Source organism: Peromyscus maniculatus, chromosome 19 (genome assembly GCF_049852395.1).
Source record: "Peromyscus maniculatus bairdii isolate BWxNUB_F1_BW_parent chromosome 19, HU_Pman_BW_mat_3.1, whole genome shotgun sequence".
NCBI classification, from domain to species: Eukaryota; Metazoa; Chordata; class Mammalia; order Rodentia; family Cricetidae; genus Peromyscus; species Peromyscus maniculatus.
In genome coordinates this window covers 67,631,186-67,652,832 of record NC_134870.1, presented here as the reverse complement: position 1 = coordinate 67,652,832, position 21,647 = coordinate 67,631,186, and the positions used below count along the sequence as shown (strand labels likewise).

The following is a 21,647-nucleotide window of genomic DNA, read 5'->3' as shown; positions in this document are numbered from 1 at the left end:
GTTGTGAAGCATCCCAAATATAAGCCAGGCATAGTTTTGAATGCACCTCATCCAAATCCAAGGCTTTTGACAAAGTCGACTCACTTGCAATGATAACACCAACTTACATGGTTATATGCTGATGAAATCACAAATGTAAACATGAAGAGAACAAGACTTGAAAACTAAGGACCATTAACTCCCTTTGTCTGTGAACAGATATTTATGCTAACATGGATTTAGCAGACATTCACCTTCACAGAGGGTTTTGGGTGTGTCTTCTGTTAAGTTTTAGAGGAAGGCCACATAACCCTCATTTTAACATTTTGTGTAGAGGATGTACTTCACTGGTAGAGCACTTGTCGGGCCCATGGTAGGTCCTGATTTTAACCCCCAGCACCACCAAAATAAAAGTTTGGAAGGTACCACTTAGGGAGATCTCTTTCTTGTCTCAACCTTCCAAAGCCACCTGGGTGTGTGGTTAAGGCAGATGATGCTCAAATTGGAAGCAGGAAAACAGGTTCTGACTTGCAACCCTTTTTTATACTGATAGAAATCGGCAGCTTTAATACAGAATGGCCTGTTAAAAGTGGTCTTGGATCACAAAATGTGATTGTGTGATTCCTATGTGGATTTGGGTGTCACACGGGTAGTTGTCAAGGGGAAAGCAGGGCTTCATAGATTCTAGAATATGCTTCTTTTTTTTTTTTTTTTTTTTGGTTTTTCGAGACAGGGTTTCTCTGTGTAGCTTTGCGCCTTTCCTGGAGCTCACTTGGTAGCCCAGGCTGGCCTCGAACTCACAGAGATCCGCCTGGCTCTGCCTCCCTAGAATATGCTTCTTGAGTTGGAGTTAAACCATCCCTCCAAAGTGTCAGACTTTGAAATCATAACTGCTCCACTTTGAAAGCCTTCCAAGATCTAGAGCAGTGGTTCTCCACAGTATCATATCCTGCTTGTCAGATATCTACATTACGATTCATAACAGTAGCCAAATTACAATTATGAAGTAGCAACGAAATATTTTTATGGTTGGGGGTCACCACACATGAGGAACTGTATTATAGGTCTCAGCATTAGGAAGGGTGAGAACCACTGACCTAGAGGATCTAGAGGACTAAAGGAAAGAATAGGGAAGCCTGGCTACTAATACAGTCTCCAAGGGAATTGAAATGGGAGCATGCATGCTACCCCCTCGGTTAGAAATGCATCTAAACCAAAGTGGGTCAAGAGAAGCTGAAGGCACATGGAGCAAGGATTACCATGGCAACAATCAGCTTGGCAATCCACTAGGGTACCTGAAGATCTATAAGTAGGTCCCTATTGTATAAGTTATATTGAATGAGTCTGGTTTTTTTTTTTTTTATATGAATGGACAGCAAGATTAACCCTTCATTACTCATACCAGTATAAAATCAATTGAGCCTAAATCAACTCAAAGTGCATTTAAAAGACATTAGAAAAATCATAGCTATTTCTGGAAAAGGCCTGAGAGTCGTGAGTGAAAAGATTTAAATTTCATTGTCAATTCTTCTATAGTTTGGTTTAAAAATTAATAATTATACATTAGTTTTTCCAAAGGCCCAACTCATGTTCATCTCCTGTCTGTAAATCTCTAAATCCCTTCTGGTCTACTCAGCTCAAAGTTGTATTACTTGTGTACTTCCTTTGTTACTCAATACAGATTCACACACACACACCATGACTTTACCTGGATTAATGTTTTGTTTGATGATTTATTCATACAGTAATGGGAGTTTCTTAACTTCTCATATGTGCTTACTTTGTCTCCACATCTAGATTGTAAACTTCTGAATGTCAAAACAGCTGCTTCCCAGTTGCCTCCTCACACCTTACCTACATGCCACTGAGTGATAAAAGGTAAGATACAGTGTTTCTACAGCAGGCTGGCTGGTGTATCACAGGCCTGCACTGTACAGTTGGTGCCATCCTTTGTAGTTCTCTGCATAACTGTTGGATATCTTCTCAAGACTGATGTTTGCCTCTTCTGGTGAGACTGAGTAGAGATGAACATTATCACATAAGAAAAGATAGTTTTTTGAAACTGAAACAATATGGACTGAATGAGATAACCCAAGCAGAAGTTATAAATAACAACTGTATGTGGTTTGAAAATTTATGAGGATATTCAATCTCAGCCAGGTTTGTATATCAATACAATGAATCTTCATGCTTTAAGTGAATTTGTATTGACGATGTTTACAAATACCTACACCAACACCAGAGAGAGAAGGGAGAGAATGCAGAAGGCCTTTATTTATATGCTAGGTTTTGCTAGAAAGTATTTAGTATCTAATGGGAAATACCAGAGACAGCCACAGGAATATAAAAGGAAAATATTAAATTCAGCAGGCATTTGTTATGCACCTACTGTAAAAGTATTGGCTGATCATGGAATATTCTCATTTTTTGGCCAAACTCCCTCTCTAAAAAAGAGAGAGTGAGATATAACAGTAGAGTTTTTGAGAACTAGAAATTATAAGACAAATTGTCTTTTGTTGAAAGAGAAAGCTGGTGCCTCCCTAGAGCCTTCACCCTACTGGCTAGTGTTCTTGATACTGGAAGGTACTCTGTATGTTACCAAAGGAGAACTGGAAACACCAATACAGCCACAAACGCTTTATCTACAGTGCTGTCCTGCCTGCAAGATATGCTAGTGCAGGGGCGGCACAAAGCTGGTGGGAGTCACCAACCACTATCTGGTCTAACTAAGGCCACTCCACCAGATGGAACCCATACCCAACACTGCCTGGGTGACCAAGAACCTGCGACAAGATAGCCCAGGAACCTGGAGGAAAACCAAGTACCACTGTCCTACTAGAGAAATGCAGTGACAAAATGACCTCTGATGACATCTGCTCTGCTGGCAGACCAGTGTCCTGTTCAGCCATCATCAGAGAAGCTTCTCCTGCAGCAGATGAGAGCAAATACAGAGACCCATGGCCAGATATTCTGCAGAGAATGAAAGACCTTGGAACATTCAGCCCTAAACAGGATGTCTCCATCAAATCCTTCCCCTCAGGGTTCAGGGAACCCTGAGAAAGAGGAGGCAGAAAGAGAGTGAGAGCGAGAGAGGATGGAGGAGACAAGGCCTTCTAAGTTCAACAGGACTGACACACATCTGAACTCACAGAGACTGAGGCCGCATGTACAGGGCCTGCATGGGTCTGCACCAGATGGGACAGTGGAGCTGAAAGGAGAAGTGGACACATTTCCCTCATCCCTCACCCAGACGCTATCTCTAGTTGATAACCACTTACAAATGAAAATTTAGTTTTCTCCAAGGAAGTCTCACTGGGAAGACAAACTACTCTTACAGGTGGGCTGCATGCCCAGCAGGAGATGCCAACAGAAAACGGACTCAGGGGCATCTTTGGAGGTTCCTTGTCTCACGTCTGTCATGGCGGGGCTTTATTTGTTTATTTATTTATTTATTTTTAATCATTTTATTTTTGTCTCTCTCTTTTTTATCCTTCAGGTCCTTTGTGTATACTATGGCTTCCAGTTTAGTGTTTTGACAGGGTCCCTGAGTGTATAAACACATGGGTCTCTGTGTCTGCATCTGATTTGTGTCTTACCTCGGGTTGTTTCCCTTCTGCTGGCTTCTCTTGTCCTACTATGATTTGTTTGTTTTGTTTTGTTTTATTATTATTATCCTGTAGAAGCCTGTTTGTTTTCTAACAAGAGACAGAGAGAGGGTGGATCTAGATGAGAGGGGGGATTGGGAGGAGAAGAGGGAGGGGAGACCATAATCAGGATATGTTATATGAGAAAAGAAATCTTGGAAAAAAGTGAGACATAGAAATAGGGTTTTTGCAAATGAGAAATTGTAAGACAAATTTACTTTGGTTGATAGAAAAATAGTGTGGTAAAACAAGTTCTATTTCTCATTCTCTGGGCATCTATTACATTATTCTCATTTACATATTTAAATCCACAAATGATTATTAGATTAATTGGTCATTAGATAACTCATAAGTGATTGTTGAAATGTTACTTGGAAAATTGCAGTACAGTTCCAGTACATTGAACATTATCAGAGCTCTATATGTTTGGAAAAAGCTAAACAAAAGCCAACATCTAAACCCGAGAACAATAAACAAATTGTTTAAAGTTCTTTGTGAAGGAGAATAATATGCTAGTCAGATGTCAACAATAGGGCCTTATGTCTCGATTATAATAGTCTGTGTGACCATATTGGCTGAGCCAGGCTGCTGTTAGGCAGGGTAAGTGTATGAAGGTGCAAGACTCTTGAGGAGGCAGTCATGGTAGAATAATTGCTCTCATGAAGAACTTACTTAACTTGGTTGGCTGTAATTGACAATAGATACGTAATCAGTGTCCTGATGACTGAATTAATGAGCTGCAATTGTTTGTCCTTATTGTACATAGTCCTTAGCTATGAAAAAGACATTTTGCTGGAGGATCTGGTGATTGTATTAACCAATGAGGGGCCAAAATGTAATTAATGGTAGAAAAGAAACAATTATTGTTGGGTCCTAAAGACTGCAGTGATTCGTTTCAGGCTACAAAGAGACTCCATGTCAGCTCTTTCTTGTCTCCATGTAACCATGGAGCCTGATTTAATGTTCTTACTCTGCCAGCAAGGAAACTGAGACCTGGGCTTCCCCAGAGTTCTAGGAACACGGTGCTATGATCACTCACATAGTTTCCTTCATTTTTCTCTCTGGTTTTGTCCACCAACTCCGAACTGTCCCCCACACCCATGCCGCCACACAAGTGTCCTGGATTTCACCTTCTCCAGTCTCCCAGTTCCTGTACATTCTACGCATATGCTCTCACGGGCCAATTCTCAGTGAAAATAGAAGCCAATTTCCTACCCTCACCCAAAACCCTAGTGACAGACAAATATATTTGATTTCATATATATTCTAGATACTTCTGCAGAAGTGTGTCTTCTCTTTCTAGAGGCTTTTTCCATCTGCTCCCACTGTGTTTCACTACCCAGCCTATGTCAGAATACCTCCCCATCAACACACTCACACTGAAGTCCCACTCCAGTCCTGTTATGTCTTTGTTTTGTTTTTCTCATCACTATCTGGAATCATCATGTCCATTTAGGGATCTATCTTTTTTTTTTTTTTTTTTTGGTGGGGGGAGCCGAGGATCGAACCCAGGGCCTTGCACTTGCTAGGCAAGTGCTCTACCACTGAGCTAAATCCCCAACCCCAACTGATCTATCTTTTGTCACCCTCCCATTGATGTAAACTCCCATTGATGTAAAGCCATATCCCCTGTCACCACAGTGTCCTTAAGCATGTGTATCTGATTCACTTGTAGCATCCTTAATTCTTGTATACATAGTGATCCTCAAATGTTTTTGAATGGATATGTAATTTTACTCAATTTCACTCAGGCTCAGTATACCAAAACTAAACTGATTATTTTTTGCCCTAACTTTGTATCTTGGCTCAGTTCCCTAGAAAACAACCTGAGACATGGTATAGGTCCTGGTGCTTTATTTAGGAGGTATGAGTCCAGGACATCAGTAGTGAGATGAAGAGCCAAGAAAGACTGAAGGACAATGCATTGTGATACAGTTTTATACTAACAATGATCCAGGACAAGCCTTGAAGAAATAATAGCCTTCCTCTCTACAAGTGCCACAACCTGTCCAAACAGGACATCTCCAAGTAATAATGATGGAGTAGTCGTGCCTTGGGACATCTGAAGAAGGAAGAGACATTATACCTAGTTGGCCAAAGTTCATCCCGCAGTGAGTTAACTTTCCCTGAGATTCCAGCTGTGTTATCCATGTTTTTCAGTAGCAACTTAGAAAGCCAGGTCCCTTGCCCTAGAATCTAGAAGTAGCAAAAAGAAGCCAGATGCATAAAGCTGGTTGGTCTCAGCAATTAAAGCATAAAGAACTTATCTAAGTCTTGTGTTGGTGATGGAATGGAGCAACATAATAGGTCTTAAAAGATCAGAGAATATATCAAACTGAAACTGATCACGGTCATTGGTACTGCAGCAAAGATGGGCCAGCTTGGCTTTATTCTGGGCATTACAGCCAGCCCCTACCACAGTAAGCACTGATTAATAAGTTTGTTAAATACATGAATGACATTCACCACTTACTCCCAATACTTAGAATCCTTAGAGTCATCTGTGATCTGCCTCCTTTCTTAACTCCTTCATATCACAATAAAAGCAGAATTCCTGTTGTCTCTATTACCATAGTATCTCCCAAATCTCTTCAGGCTCTCTGCTGTGGTTCCCACTGTCATCATGGAGTGGAAATATGGCTGTAGCTTCTTCACTTCCTGACACGAATCTTACTTACTCCAGTTCATTCTCACTCCAGCTGCCAGCCCTTTTAAAACATTAGTATATTGTCTAAATGCAAATCTGATGTTACGACCTTATTTTCCAGGACAAAACTACAACTCCTTAGTGTAATCTGAAAGCTCTCTTACAGTGGGTAAACAGACCCATTAGGTTGGCCAACCATAGGCTGTGATCGGTGCTCTGCTCCACAGGAAGAGTTGGAAAAGTAAGCAGCTGACATTTAGGGACTTCTGTCTCATAATCGAGAACCGCTTCTCTCCAGCAGTCATTATAAACTCTACAAACAAATGAAATACAGTCAAGTGCTAGGGAGCATGCAAGTGAGAAATGTCTACTGTTTCAGCCTTTCATCCTTGTAGCAAAATGCCTCAGAAAGTCAACTAAGGAGGAAAGATTTGTTTTGGGTAAAGATTTCAGAGGTTTTAGTCCATGTTACCTGGCCCTGTAACACAATATATCACCACATGGCCCCATTCTGAGTCTGTGGTGAGGCAGAGCATCATAGTGGGAACATTTGAAGCAAAGTGTTCACCTCCTGGCAACCAGAGAGCAAAAAGAAAAAAGAGCAAGCTGGATAGAGAAGGGGCGGGAACAAGATCTCACCTTTATGAGTACACCCTCAAGTGACCTCCCTCCTCCAGCTGGACCCTGCCTCCTATTCTCCATCAGCTCAGTGACCTCCTTCCTCCAGCAAGGCTACACCTCCTGAAGTTTCCATCATCCAAATATTCCATAATTTATGACCACTTCATTGCATTAATTCATTGAAGTAAGAGACGCCATGATCAACCACTTCCCTACAAAAGCCCCCTCTCCAAATATGACTGCTCCTGCATTTGAGGTTTGCAGACAAGCCTCCCTTGCTGCTTCGCTCTCTGCATCCTGATCTGCTGAGCTGTAACAAGCCATACCACAAGCTCCCACTACCATGGACACAGCCCGAGCCATCATGCACTCTGTGCAGTGATGGACTGTGTCTCCCAAACTGTGAGCCAAAACAAACCTCTCCTCCCTTAAATACACTGTGACTGGTCCTTGGTGAGCGCCTTAGGGACTGTTGACTTGATGGAGTGGATGTGTGCAGACCGTAAAAAGCTGACATGGAAGCCACACAGTTCCGGGTTTTTCTCCTACTTGCCTTATTCCTGCAGATGGGTGAGGGCCCTTGCTCCTTGTCACACAGTTCTCTTTAGGAGTGTGCATATCTTTCCCTCCCTCTGCCTTTCCCTCACGAGTGAGAGCTTTGAGGTGGAGTCTGTGTCTTGGAACTTGGCCTCACAGACTTAGGTGCAGGGCCTGGTGTACAGTGGCTGGCATGTGAAGAGAGAAGAGACCAGGACTGGAGCCTCATCCTGAGCCGCAGCTCAGCGTCTGCCCACCATGTGCGGTTACTATGATGCTGGAGATGATGAAGGCTCCCTGCTTGGGGCAGCTGGCCAAAGAGAGGTGGCATGAACCTGCTGTGTGTCTGGAGTGTGTTCTCCACACGCTCACATTTTACAGTGCACTCTTGCTGTGCGCTGGCGCTGTGTCCTTTGACTCCTCGTTATACTCACCTCCTTTGCAGTTTCCTCCCAAGTTCATCAGGCAACATCCATTTTGCTGATATCTTTAGCACCATCCTGGGGCTTTCTCTTCTGTATGCATAAGGTTTCCAACACCCAGGCTTTAGAGATGTAGTTTATCACTAAGGAGCACACATAAAAATGATTTTAAAGTATTCTCACACATATTCAGGTTTATTGCAACAAATATTCGCTACTCCTTTTGCTTTGTGTGGCAAGCGGAGAAAGCCCTGAATGAACCAAGGTGTGTATTGCTGACATGGGCACAACCATGCCAAGGACTCTACAACCTCAACCCCATGGGAAATGGCAAAGCCCCCCTGACCCCAAGGATGGTTCAGAGGGATGGCAAAGCCTTCCTCTGATCTCTGTGCAGATGTCAATAGTGTGCGGAAAATGTCCGCCATAGCCCTCTCTTGCCAGATGTTCTCAGCCTGTAGACCTCCCCTTCAGACCACTCCTACTGAGATGAGCCAAACCTGCTTCCTTGAAGCCCGGCCTTCTTGTTTATCAGTGCGTAATAACCCTACCCTCTCGTTCAGCTGTGTGCAGTAATCCCCCCTCTGTTTAACTGCATATGATAAACACCTGCGCTCTCGGGTTACTGAGGTTTCTCCATCAGAGAGCCCAGGCCACCTGAATCCAGCTTCTCTGTGCGCGTGTCTGTGCGCCTGTCTTTTCTCCGTTTCCTCACCACCCCCAGTCAGGCTAACCCCTGGAGCCAGCCAAAGGACACAGCTGCTTTGGTTTGGTTTGCTTTTATTTAACTTAAGCAGGGTCTGGCAGTGTACCTCAGGCTAGCCTTGAACTTGGGAACTTGGGGCTGTCTTCCTGAGGCATCAGCCTGCCATTTGCTGGGATTACAAATGGGCACCATGTGCCTAGCTTCTATAACTAAACAGAAAAAAAAAAACTTTATTGAGATTTATTGATTTATTTTTCCTACCATGAAACTTAATCATTTAATATGTTTAATTCTATGATTTTTAATGTATCACAGAGGTAGCCCCACAATTTCATATCTTCATCAAACCCATTCTACAAACACTCAGTCCTCAACTTTGGCCAACTATCTGTTTTTTTAAATTTTTATGAAGTCATCTATTCTGAATGGTTAATATAAGTGGGGCCGTGTGGTATGGGGTGGGGTGGGGTGTGTGGCTTCTTTCACTTGGTATAGTATTTTCAAGGTCCAAATAATATTGGATTATACAAACAGCAAATTGTACGGAATCATGACTTCCAGGGTTTCCCCACTTTATGTCTCTTATGGAAAAGGCTGCCCCGAAAATTCCTGTATGTTTCTCTATTGCCCCCCCCCACCAACTAGGGACTAAATTCAAAGCCTGTGTGAGACTTCAGAGGTATGTTCCCAGTCTTCTACTTTTAAATAGTGATTTTAATAGGAAATGCCCCTGCCCTTCTGATTCTCTAAGTATAATGCCCAGAACACTGCCAATTTTTTTTGTAATAGACTAGGTATGGATATCACAGCTCACTGCTGTAGTAGTGGCTTAGATATATATATTACACACATACTTGCACACACACATGCATGCACACACTGGTTCACAAAACTAGTGAAACAATTGTCTGGTTAATGGCATTTAATGACTTGGGCTCAAAGATGCCAAGGGGCCGTGTTGCTCTCGCCAGCTTCTTTAGCAAATGTTTACGAAAGCCTGCTCTGTCTCGGCTGTGCACTCCATTGAGAAGTCACTGAGCAGGACATGGTCCCTGTCCTCAAAGATGTGTCATTCTGTTAGAAGAGACAGTGGTCAGGGCAGGCAACTGCAGCTCAAAAAATACTCAGCCAGGGAAAGAGCCAGAAAACACATAGACAGAGGTCCAGGCATGAGGTGCAGGTCTGGATAGGAGGCAGGTACAGAGAGAAGAAGCTGAACAAAGAACTCCTCCCAAACCCCCCACTCTACCCCACCCCACCCCCATTAAGGGTTTGACTGCCAAGGTAAGGGAATGCTCCTCTGCTTGGTGGAGAAAATGGAAGTCTGAGCAGAACTGAACATTCACTGAGTGCTTGGGCCTCGGAGACAAACACAGGGACAGGAATTCATGGCTTGCTCACCTCCCAGCTTTTCTCCCATAGGAGAATCGGTGTGTTTGTCTCTTTATCACAGCTTCCATTTGGTCCCAGCTTACTATGTTTTAGTTGTATTATCGAACAAATGCATGAGTGAGAGTTCCCTGACCTCTGAGGCTACAGGATGTTACCCAGTGCTCGGTTAACTTTCAAGGATTGAATAGTAAAGCAGGTGAGGTGTAGACAAAGCAGGGAGGGGACAGTATTTTATACAGGACACCTTTAATGAAAGAACAGGTACCAAAAAATAACTTGAAGTCTCGGTTCTGGTGTCTGTGGTGCTAAGGATCCAACCAAGGGCCTCTTACCTGCTGTAAGCACTCTACCAGTGCTAACCTCCAGCCCTTACCATTCCGTTGTTTGAGTCCTAACCCAGGGGCACTTCAACCAAGAACGTCCTTAACTTCTTTTGCTTTGGAAATCTATCTTCTCATTGAGCTCAGGAAAGACCTATGAGATTATAACAAGGCTCTATGGGGCTAGGGAGAGAAATCAGTAGGCAAAAGTGCTTACTGTGGAGGCATGAGGACCTGAGTTCAAATCCCGAGCACCCACATAAAAAGCTGGGCATGGCCACATGTGCCTGTAACCCAAGCAGTGGGAGGCTGAAACAAGAGCATCTCAGAAGCTTGCTGGCCAGGTAGTTTAAACCAAATGGCAAGGTTCAGGTTGGTGAGAGATCCTGTTTCAAGGGAATAGGAGAGAGAGAAGAGAGGGAGGGAGGGAGAGAGAGAGAGAGAGAGAGAGAGAGAGAGAGAGAGAGAGAGAGAGAGAGAGAGAGAGATACCCCAATATCAATCTCTGGTACCTCTCTCTCTGTCTGTGTCTCTGTCTCTGTCTCTCTCTGTCTCTCTCTGTCTCTCTCTCTCTCTCTCTGTCTCTCTCTCTCTGTGTTCATACACACACAGTCATGCCCACCCATGGGTACATGTACCCACACTCACATACAACACGTACACACACAGTAGCTTTCCACATGATAAGCAATGTGCCATTCAGTGAGTAGTGAAGAATACAAAAGAGAGTAAGGTACTGTGCCCTCAGACTTCCAGCTCAACTGGTAATGTAGGAAGTATTAGGGAGGAAGGCTGGAAGAGGATGGTCAGCATCTGTCACCTGCTATTAATGTTCAAGGCTCATTCCTATATGTGTTTGTTTGCCATATGTTCATTTCTTTTCATTGTTGCATAGTATTGTCTGAACATGTTACACTTTTACTTACCCATTGTCAATGTTTAGATTGTTTCCATTTTTTATACTCTTTCAAGTAAAGCAGCTATGAACATTTCCTAGGACAAAGGTGCCTCCTCAGAGGTGATCACACAGGCCATCTATACCCCAGGTTGTCTTGACAGTTCCAATACCAATATATGTTAGTTTCTGCATCAGTCTGCAGTTTTCAACCCAAGAGTTTCCTGTTGCTTTGTATTCAGTACATGTGTACATATCTTGCCATGAGGGCCACACTGGGTTGTACCCATGCTGTGCACAGAGCACATACACATGTGATCCATCAACAGACAGACGGTGTATCCGTGGCATTAAATTTTCATGGCAGAAAACCCAAGAAGTGTAAAGGGCATTCCTGTCATCTGCAACAACGATAAAATGACTAATCAGGAAATTCATCTGTCACCTTGTGGTTTAAGTAATCTAGTACAAGGTTCAGACACGGAGCTCTTTTAAATGCCAAAGAGGATGAAGTACTGAGAGAATTAAAGAACATTTCGTCAAGATGAATGCCTGTGTTTACCTGAATTCTACCTACCTTTTGCCAGCTGACTAGCACTGTGCCTGGAGGCTTCCTTGGAAGGGCCCCAGACTGTCTCCTTGCTCACTGAGGTGGAAACAAAGGAGCTGAAGGCATCATCCATGAAGACAATGTGAAGTGCTGAGCTGTGGCCACTAGAGAAGGCAGAGTGCATGAGACGTTAGGTGTTTAGATGCATTGGGGAGAAATATGGAAGCTTTCTGTTGTTATTGTTGTTGTTGTTTGTTTGAGATAGGGTTTCTCTGTGTAGCCCTGGCTGCCCTTGAACTCACTCCATACACCTGGCTGGCCTCCAGCTCACAGAGACTCACCTGCCTCTGCTGGGATTAAAGATGTGCACCACCAATGCCTGGCAGGAGCTCTCTTCTTGAAGCATCTATTGGCTCCTTGAAAGGAACAAGAAGTATAAATAGGAGGCAGTTTGAAAGTTTAACAAGAGATGAGGAAATATGAAATTGATTTAGCTAAAAATATGAACTGAAGATTCAGTGGACAGTGGTAGACATCATAATATGAGACTAGTCAGAAGGTCTGTGCTTTCCTCCGGCCACAGTCGCTCAGCCTAGGCAGTGATAATGTTCAGTGGACCTGGGACATTGCTGGGGCAAAGGTGCCTCCACAAAAGTGATCATACTGGCCATCCGTACCCCAGCTTGCCCTTTAGGTTTCCAGCACTAACCAATGCATGTTGGTTTCTTGTGTCAACCTGTGGTTTTCAACCCGTTTCCTGTCGATCTGCATTAATTACAGGCTGGAGGCACTGGGAGTTGCCTCTGAGAGTAACCTTCGGCAGCGACAGGTGAGGCGCTCTGAACATAGTGTTTAGTGTGCCCTCCCTTCCCTGTCTGGCCTCACACACCTAACCAGTGCCTCCTGGGATCACCCCACACATGAACGACCACTCCCAACTCTGTCTCGGGGTCAGCTGTGAGGTAAGAAACTAGGACGGCGATGGACCGCAGCTGCTGAACAAGCTCGTGTGTGCTGGTGCGAGGTGGCAGAGTCTAGTGGCAGATTGGAGGACACCGGAAAGCCCACGAATGTGGAGTCAGGATCCTGGGAATAGACTGGAGTGGGACATTCCACACTGGGGGTATGCTACTATTACTGAACTACTTTGGGGTGACCGTGGGGCTTACTAAGCAGAGGGTAAGATCAATGTGGGTGAGGATAAAGGAAGAGAAGCCAAGGCCAAAGGCAGCCCCCCAACCCCATTAGAGGGACTGTTATAACCTGATCCCCCGATCGGGGCTCTTTTCTCTTCAGCTGCAGCTTCTAGCCCTTTACAGCCATCTGTGCTCTCCCACAGAGAAAAAGCAAAGTTTGAGGAGGAGATGAGACCGGAAGAGGATCCTGGTGGTATGAGACTTCCTACAGTCAGGGGCCTCCACAGGCAGATACCCACTTTCTCCGCAACGTCTCAGTTTGGGATGTTTTTGTTTTTGTTTTTGTTTTCTGTTTTTTAAGTGCCAATACTTTGTTAATCCCCACCCCCAGCCCTACCCCCTGTCGCACTGGTTTGAACTGCGTTCCTATCGTCTGCAGCAACAATAAAATGACTAAGAAGGAAATTCACCTCTCACCTTTCAGTCCAAGTAATCTAACACAAGGTTCAGACAGGAGACTTTTTCAGATGCCAAAGAGGATGAAGTACCCAGAGAGTGAAGTATATTTTGTTAAGATGAAGGCCTGAGTTTACCTGAACTCTGCCCTTTGCCAGCTGATGGGCACTGGGCCTGGGCCGCCTTCAGGAGGCCCTCTGAGTGTTGCCTTGCTCACTGAGGTTAAAGCAAAGGGTCTGAAGGCATCAACGACCTCACCTCCTTGTGCCCCTTGCTGAGGACATTTCACTGTACTTTAGAATTTCCTGTCAGAAAACCTTACTTCTTGGAGACAGAGAGATGGCTCAGTGGTTAAGAGCAGATGCTGCTCCTACAGAAGACCCAGGTCTGGTTCCCACTTCTCACATCGGGGGGCCTCTCAACAGCCCGTAAGTCCAGTTCCAGGGGATCCAGCACCTTCAGGCTTCCACTGACACACGGGTACACATAGCTAAAACTAAAATCTTTTGAAAATAAAGTTTACTTCTCTTAAAGAAGTAGGAAGGATTTTCTTTGCAAGAAGAAAGAACTAAATAGTCCATTGTTGATTCACTCTGGTTGCCTAGACGCTCAAGGCAAACATACAGGCCGTATCCTGTTAGCTTTTTATCATCAACCAGGCACAACTTAGCACCTGGGAAGAGGGAACTTCAATTGAACAACTGCTTCAATCAGATTGGCCTGTGGCCATGGCTATAGGGCAATGGTTCTCAACCTGTGGGCCATGCCCCCCTTGGGAAAGGTCTCATAACAGATATTTACAAAGTTACAGTTATGAAATAGCAACAAAAGAATTTTATGACCTGGAGTCACCACAACAAAAGGAACTGTATTCAAGGGTCACAGCATCAGGAAGGTCGAGCCCCGCTGCATAGGGCCTTATCTTATAGATTGATGACTGAGGTAGGAGGGTCTAGCCCACTTTGGGTGGCACCATCCCTAGGCACTTGGTCCTGGGATGGATAAGAAAGCTATCTGAGCTTAAGGGAGAGAGAGAGTGAGTGAGGAGAGTTCCTCCATGGGTTCTGCTTCAAGTCCTGTCTCCAGGCTCCTGCTTTGAGTTCCTGCCCCGGCTCTCTTTAATGTTAGAGTGTGACCTGAAAGTCAAAGCTGAAATAAAATCAGCCCCTTCCTCCCTATGTTCCTTTGGTCATGGTTTTTATCACAGCAATAGAAAAGCAAACTAGGACAGACCAACATGTGGACCCTTGTATTCTGCATACATGAATATGGAATTTATACTTCTTAGCTTTTAATACTCATATTTTACCACTTAAGGGAACTAAAATATAGTACTTATTTTACTATGTGTTTTATAACACATCTTCTTTTATGGCATATAGCAAAATATACATACTAATATTCAATCTGAGGAAGGTCTCCTCTCTGGGTGATCCTTCACTATAAAAATCTGGAATTGAAATTTTTGCTTTCCTGAGGCTTGGTGAGACAGAAGGTAAGATCAGTGGAGGTGAGGGGTCAAGGAACTGAGAGGCCAAAGGTCAAGGGTAAACTCACTGCCCCAAGAGTTTACCAGGGGTTATCATAACCTCACCGTTGAAGGAGGCCTTTTTCTCTTTGGCTGCGGCCTGTGGTCTTTTATAGCCATCTGTGTTGTTCACAGAGAGAGAGAGAGAGAGAGAGAGAGAGAGAGAGAGAGAGAGAGAGAGAGAGAGAGAGAGAGAGCAGTTAGGGAGCACAAAGTTGGGGGTGGAGATGGGAAGGGAAGAGAATCCTGGTGGTGTGAAACTTCCTCCAGGGGAGACAGTAAACCCTGAAGCACCTCCGTCACTCTACCACATGGAAACTAGTACAACTCACTTCAAAAGCAGAATCAAAAGTGCCACGGCCCAGCCACAAAACGCGACGCTCACATAGTAAATAGGGCAAAAAGTCATGACTGCCCGGGTTCTTGGACCCCAGGCAGCATCCAGAGGGAGTTCAGCTCCTGCAGAGTAATGGGGGCCAAATGGTCCCAGACTGGGTGATGTGTTGAAGCTAAGAATACTTTTACCTGAACGTGAAAGGATGCTTCAAAAGAAAACTGTTTTTGAGTTCTGTGTAAGGTTGCTGGGTTGATGGAAGCAAGAGGCAAACTGAGGAAGATAGATATCAGCTATGGGAGCAGAGCCAATAACCAAGAGCCACCAGGCCCCTGCTGGCCCTCCGCCTCCATCTGAAGCACCAGAAGCACAGCCCACAGCAGGGATGCTGAATCCATATGAGCTGCTGGGTGCCGATCGAGAGAAACTCACAAACCTGCTAAGTAGTAAATAGAGTCAAAACCAAAGATAAATAAACATCCCTCTCAAAATGAGCTCAAGACTAATTATTGTAAGGCATTTGAAGAAAGCAATGATAACCCAAAGAAGGAACATGATCAAACCCAGCAACTGATACACGAATTTGCTCCATTAGAAACAAATTGCAGAGCTAGGCTGGGAGAGAGCAAAGGAAGTGTGTTGGACTCCAAAGATCCTTTTGGTGGTGCTAAACAAGCAAGATCCTCCAATCTCCACCTATCCAGCACTCCGCCTCGAGCTCTTCCTTTTACTCTGTCTTTTGAAACAGGGTCTGACTAAGTGGTCCAAGTTTACCTTGAAGCTATGATCTTCCTGCCTCCCAAGTGAGCAGAATTACAGGCCTAAGGCTACAGGGCCCAACTTTACAAAACAGATTCTGTATCCTCAGAAATAAGAACCATATGTATGACAAATATTTATTAAAAATATAGCAATACAAATGTACAAGTTAATGCTAAATACTTAATAGGCCACAAACAGACACCATTGAAGAGTAAATTAGTGAACTGACTCGGTGTCACCAGGCATTCAGAATGCAGCACAAAATGCATTTAGAAAACTGAAGAATAATGAAGATATGTGGAGATTAACGGAGAGACTACAATCTAATACGAGTTCCAGAAAAAAATGGTAGTAAGTAATAAATCATTGAAGTGGTAACTGAAATTTGCCAGAATTAAACATGATACAAGAGCTTGAAAGGACATTGTAAATGTTAAATAGGAAAAACCAGATGAAATCCATGCTTACTTTTCAGATATTTTTCAGTAAAAGAAGAATTACTGGGAAAAAAAAAAAAAGATAAATCACCTAAAATGAACAGCAACAAAAAACAAAAAGGAAACTGATTAACGAGGGTAAACTGGCGAATCTACAGTCACAGTGTGAAACGTCACCTGCCTCTTGGATATTTAGCTATTTATTTATTTTTGATTTTTCAAGAAAGGGTTTCTCTGTGTAGCCCTGGCTATCCGGAAACTCACTCTATAGACCAGGCTGGCCTCAAACTCAGAGATCCGCCTGCTTCTGCCTCCCAAGTGCTGGGATTAAAGGTGTGTGCCACCATCACTCAGTTCACCTGCCTCTTTTAGAAACTGTTGTGTAAAGCAGCTAAAATGTAGAATGGATAATGAAAAGTTGAATAACAGTACCAAGAAATATGGACATTAACAGGACCTTGGAAAGGACATTTGAGTGAAAATCCATATGCTTTGGCTTTGGGTTTTGAGGTAATCCCAAGAACTAAGTCCAAACCTCACAAATTCTAAATTCAAGAGCAGGCGCCTAGAGTCACCCACCCATCATAAAGCAAGACTTACTAGAGAAGGGACAGTTCAAAATAAAAGTCCCTGACTGGACTGAGCCACATTAAATATTTGCCTCACCACACTTCAGGTTTTCCTTCAGGGTCTCATATTGAGGACGAAGGAGTCAACTGATGTCCAGAAGTAACTTAGCAGAGAACCTGGCACGTAAACACATTTCTGTTCTGTGCAAAGCATGATAAATGTAGACGTTACAAAGACAGTAGTGTAGAAACTGCCTTAAACTTGGCAACATGGTGGCTCCTGTCAGCAACAATTTACCAGGGATTGCTTCATTCAGTAACCGTGCAAGCACATGCTTGGGTCAGAAATATGTGGATCTCAATTCTAACTACATCGTTTTCTTTCTTTTTTCTCTGCTTTATTAAACTGGGGTAATAATGGTCCTTATCAAAGAGGTTACTGAGAAAAATAACTGGGATGGCACGTGAAACATGGTATGGCACACTCATTACGAATGTTGCTTAGGATCTAGTAAATGCTAACCACGGCTAATAGTAACGTGAATAAAAATAAAATAGTATGGGCTAGATGTGGACTCACATGCCTTTGATCCCAGCTCTCAGGAAGCAGAGGCAGGCAGGTATCTATGGCCAGTCTGGTCTACAAAGTGAGTTCAAGGTCAACCAAGGCTTCATTGTGAGATCCTGTCTAAAATAAAATGAAAATACATAAGAATGTATTTCTGGACAAATAATTTGATTAGAAAATGTATTCCTGTGTTCCACAATGACAGCAGGAGTAATTATGCTTGGTTAGTAGAAAACCATTAGTCTCCCCTTAGGTCACATCTTAAATATAATATGAGATTGTTTAATTCAGTAACTGCTGCTTTAACCCTCTCACCAAAGGTCACATCACCATTCCATTCTCTAGCAAGGGACAGCTGAGAGGCGCACAGAGTCTGCGGCAGGGGGTCCTGTTCAGAGTCAACAGGACTCCTCCTTTTCTGATGGCGGAAGCCAAGTTATTGAACGAAGTCCAAGGCTGGCCTGATTTTTAATACAACGTGTTGCACTTCCTATGCTAGAAACACATTCATTCACTTTACTGTCTGGGTTTCCTAACACCTTTGCGAGATGGATATGTTTGGTATTTTGATCGGTGTATTTGATTTCACCGAGTTTCAGAAGAGTGGACAAAAATGCAGAAGTATTTTTGAAGTGTGTGCTGTAAGATAGCCGTCTAATCAGTGGTGGGGCTAGGACGAGCCTGTCCAAACCCACTGCTCTGGGTCTCTTCCCAGTGGACATGGCACAGGCCAAAGCATCTTACATGGATGGTACAGATGTCACGGAGCACAGGCCAATCAATCCCATACGCAGGCTAGCTACTTCGTGAACGGGTGTAGCCTTGTAACTATTTGCTAAAAGTACAACGATGTTCCGGTTTGCCCCTGCTCTGGGAATGTACAGAACCCGAGTTGTTATCCTATCAGAGTTTCAGTTTAGCAAGAAGATGCACGAAAGCCAGAAATTCTTCCAGGGAAAAAGAAGTGAACAGCCAACTCCCTAAGCAGAGAGAAATGTGCAGGTAACACTTTGCTTGCTCAGAACATTTTGCTTATTTCTTCTCTGGCAGTGGCCCTTTTTAACACATAGGGATTCTGCAGAGGTGCTAATGTTCTTACACAGCCTCAGTGTTATAGGTGATTGGTCTAGGGACAGGCTCTTTGCCCAACCTGTACAAATCTAAATGTCCCTGTTTAGGACCACCCAGTGATACTTTTGTGCAACTTAGAAAATGGGCCCTTCCTCAAGACCCATTAGGCCAATCTATGGGGCGATTGTTGACATTAATATAGTTGATAGTAGCCAGGCGGCAGCGGTGCACACCTTTAATCCCAGCACTCGGGAAGCAGAGCCAGGTGGATCTCTGTGAGTTCGAGGCCAGCCTGCTCTACAGAGTGAGATCTAGGACAGGCACCAAAACTACACAGAGAAACCCTGTCTAAAGGTGTGTGTGTGTGTGTGTGTGTGTGTGTGTGTGTGTGTGTGTGTGTAGTTGTATAGTACCAGTGGTGTCCTAGAGCGGTCACTCTAACCGCAAGGCTTTTAAATGCAGATTAGAACCAATAGAGCAAGAAGTGTGTCTAGAATTGAATATAATTCAACTTAGACACCCACTCTGACATGGAAAAGGCAAGTCTGTAGCGAGACAGAAGGAAGACAATCTATGGAAAGAAGCTAAAATGTGCAAGGGAGAATGATACTGTCATATTTGGAACCAAAGCTCAAGTCATTCTCAAGAACCAGTGGTAAATCTGACTCTCCCATTATTGGGATGTTCAACTCTGTTTTTGCCTACAAGCTGAAATATCCCTGGTTTTTGCTTATGCAAAATCACAAAGCATGTTTTTGTTATTCGCAGCTAATGCAGCTGTGAATTTAATTTCACTAATTTCTGCATCCCTCAATTTTAAAAGCAAATAGGGGAGGGCACATTAGCTTTAATCTCAAGTTGATCAAGTACGATTTTTACACAAAGGGAGGCAGTTCTGTTCCTCTCCATTCCAAACCAGTAAGTCATTTCTTATTCTCTGTCCATGCCTAAAAAGAAAATTACATGTTGGCTGCCCACTTTAATTGTTTGTAATCACTGAAATTTGCAGTCCTATCCTGTGGTGTGTTCTGAGACCTCTCCCTATGGGGCATGATTTAGTGTGTGTTGTTGGCAGTAGCTGTAGCAATTAGAAAATTGGGAGATGTATAAAATCCAGAGGGATATCCATTTTGGCATTTCTTTCCTTTCGTTGGTCTGGTTAGAAGTGTGTAGGGCTTTAGGAAAAAAATTCAACACAACCTTGGGCTCTGCTACCGGTGTCGTGAGTTCAGTCTGTTTCAATAACCACTCACTAGCCTCAGTGGCGAATCCACCTCTCAGAGCACCAAGATCCACTGCTAATCTTCCTGGAGGCAGCAGGAAGGGGCCTTCTTGTCTATGGAGCATGTTTAGAGGCTGGTATCTTTCCAAGCCTATCTTCCTCCCAGAGACTCATGGTTACAGTCATAATGAGGAGCCAAAAAAGTGGAACCTCCTTTGTACGTCTACACCCTGTCCCTGCCACCAAACGTAACTGTTAGAAGACGAACTTAAGCAAACCTATAGAACAGAGGCCCAGCTTATCCCCCATCTTCAGCATGCTTCAAAGTGTATTTCCTCTTTGGAAACAGGACGGAGCCATTTGAACCACATTACCTGGGAAAAGGGGTATAATCAAGCCGCAGGATGTAATTTGGGGTCCGAGAAAGCGCTATTAACTTGAAAGACTGGTTTCCTATGTGGCCCAAAAGCTGCTTCCAAAAACAGTCTCCAAAGGAAATTAGCGAAGAACTTTCCGGCAATGTAAGCATCCTTAGACTCATTGCCAGTTTTCTGAAGCCGTTGCTCAGAAGGAAACCGCTCTTTGACACAAGCGATCTGCGTCCTTGCCATTCAGGAAAGGCGGAGGGGCAAAAAGCATAAAGTGACCCAGCTGCTCTGCAGATAGTGATGCATTAGCTCCTAGAAAGTGATTAAGGATTCTGAGAAAGGAGCAATTTAGAACTGAGCCAGCTTGCTTTTTACCTCCTTAATATTCTAAAATAAATCCCCAGTATATGAGAGGGGAAAAGTAAATAAAAAAGCTGTAGTGTTATCAAGATATGATAGAAAAGATAAACACATGTGAAATAGCCTTGGAGTTCATTTTTTAAGTGTAAAAGAAACAAAATTGTATGAATGGCCTAACTACATAAAACACATTTTAAGAATAAAAACATCTATAGAATAAAGGTATGTTGAATCTGGGTGTAGTGGCACATGGCTTTAATCTCAGCACTCAGGAGGCAGAGGCAGGCAGATCTTTCTGAGTTCGAGGCCAGCCTGGCCTACAGAGCAGGACAGCCAGGGTTCCACAGAGAAACCCTGTCCCCAAAACAAACAAACAAATAAATACACAAAAAAGTATATTAATGCAAAGAGTAAATAGGCTTCTTACACAGAGAGCTATTACAAATCAGTAGGAAAATACAATGTCCAAGCATGGGGCATGGCTTACAGACGGTTTTCTCTTACTAACTGCTCCCACAAAATTATACAGAAAAAATGCTATAACTAGAGTAATACAGAGTTTTTGTTCTGTGTGTTGACTTTGCCTTAATCTGCCTGTGAAATCATAGAGGAGTTGATGGTACAGGGAGAGGTGACAGACAGCAGATTAGATGTCTTACTGTAACAGAAAGAAAGAGCCCATAATTTGCTTTTGATATCCACAATGGGGTTTGATAGCATGGGAAAAGACTCGGGAGACAGATTTAATCAGGAGAAGGGAGACGTTCAATTCCTGAAGCCCGGTGTTCGGGCCTGGTCCCGGATGACTCAGAGCCCGTATGCAGTCCCTCACTCTGGAAGGGGCTCTGCCTGTGGAGGTGGAACAAGAGACAACCTGAGAACGAGGGGGAGGTGCTCAGCAGCAGTGGAGCCAAAGGACACCCATCTTGCTCCCATGGAAAGAACAAGGAAAACAACTGATTGGGTCAAGAAGGTCAGGTGCCAGGACCCCCTTTTTTCCTCCCACCATATTCCAGGAGAGAGGTCCAGCCTTCAGAGAATTTTGGGGGAAGCCCAACGTATCCATACGCCGTAGGAGAAACCCGCTTGGCAGTACTTGGAGCCCAGAAAAGACCGAGGCAGT

General features: G+C 43.8%; 1 long non-coding RNA gene across 5 annotated transcripts; it reads left to right on the top strand.

Annotated features, from left to right (window-relative positions):
• Positions 1-707: 707 nt before the first annotated feature.
• LOC143269624 (uncharacterized) lies at positions 708-13,602 on the top strand. Of its 5 annotated transcripts, none has more exons than XR_013046181.1 (3): positions 713-1,857; positions 12,494-12,836; positions 13,053-13,602. It is a non-coding gene; the product is annotated as an uncharacterized LOC143269624 (long non-coding RNA). The 5 variants fall into 5 exon arrangements; XR_013046179.1 differs by having other exon boundaries at positions 715-1,857; positions 12,494-12,675; positions 13,010-13,602; XR_013046182.1 differs by having other exon boundaries at positions 715-1,857; positions 12,494-12,675; positions 13,053-13,601.
• Positions 13,603-21,647: the final 8,045 nt, after the last annotated feature.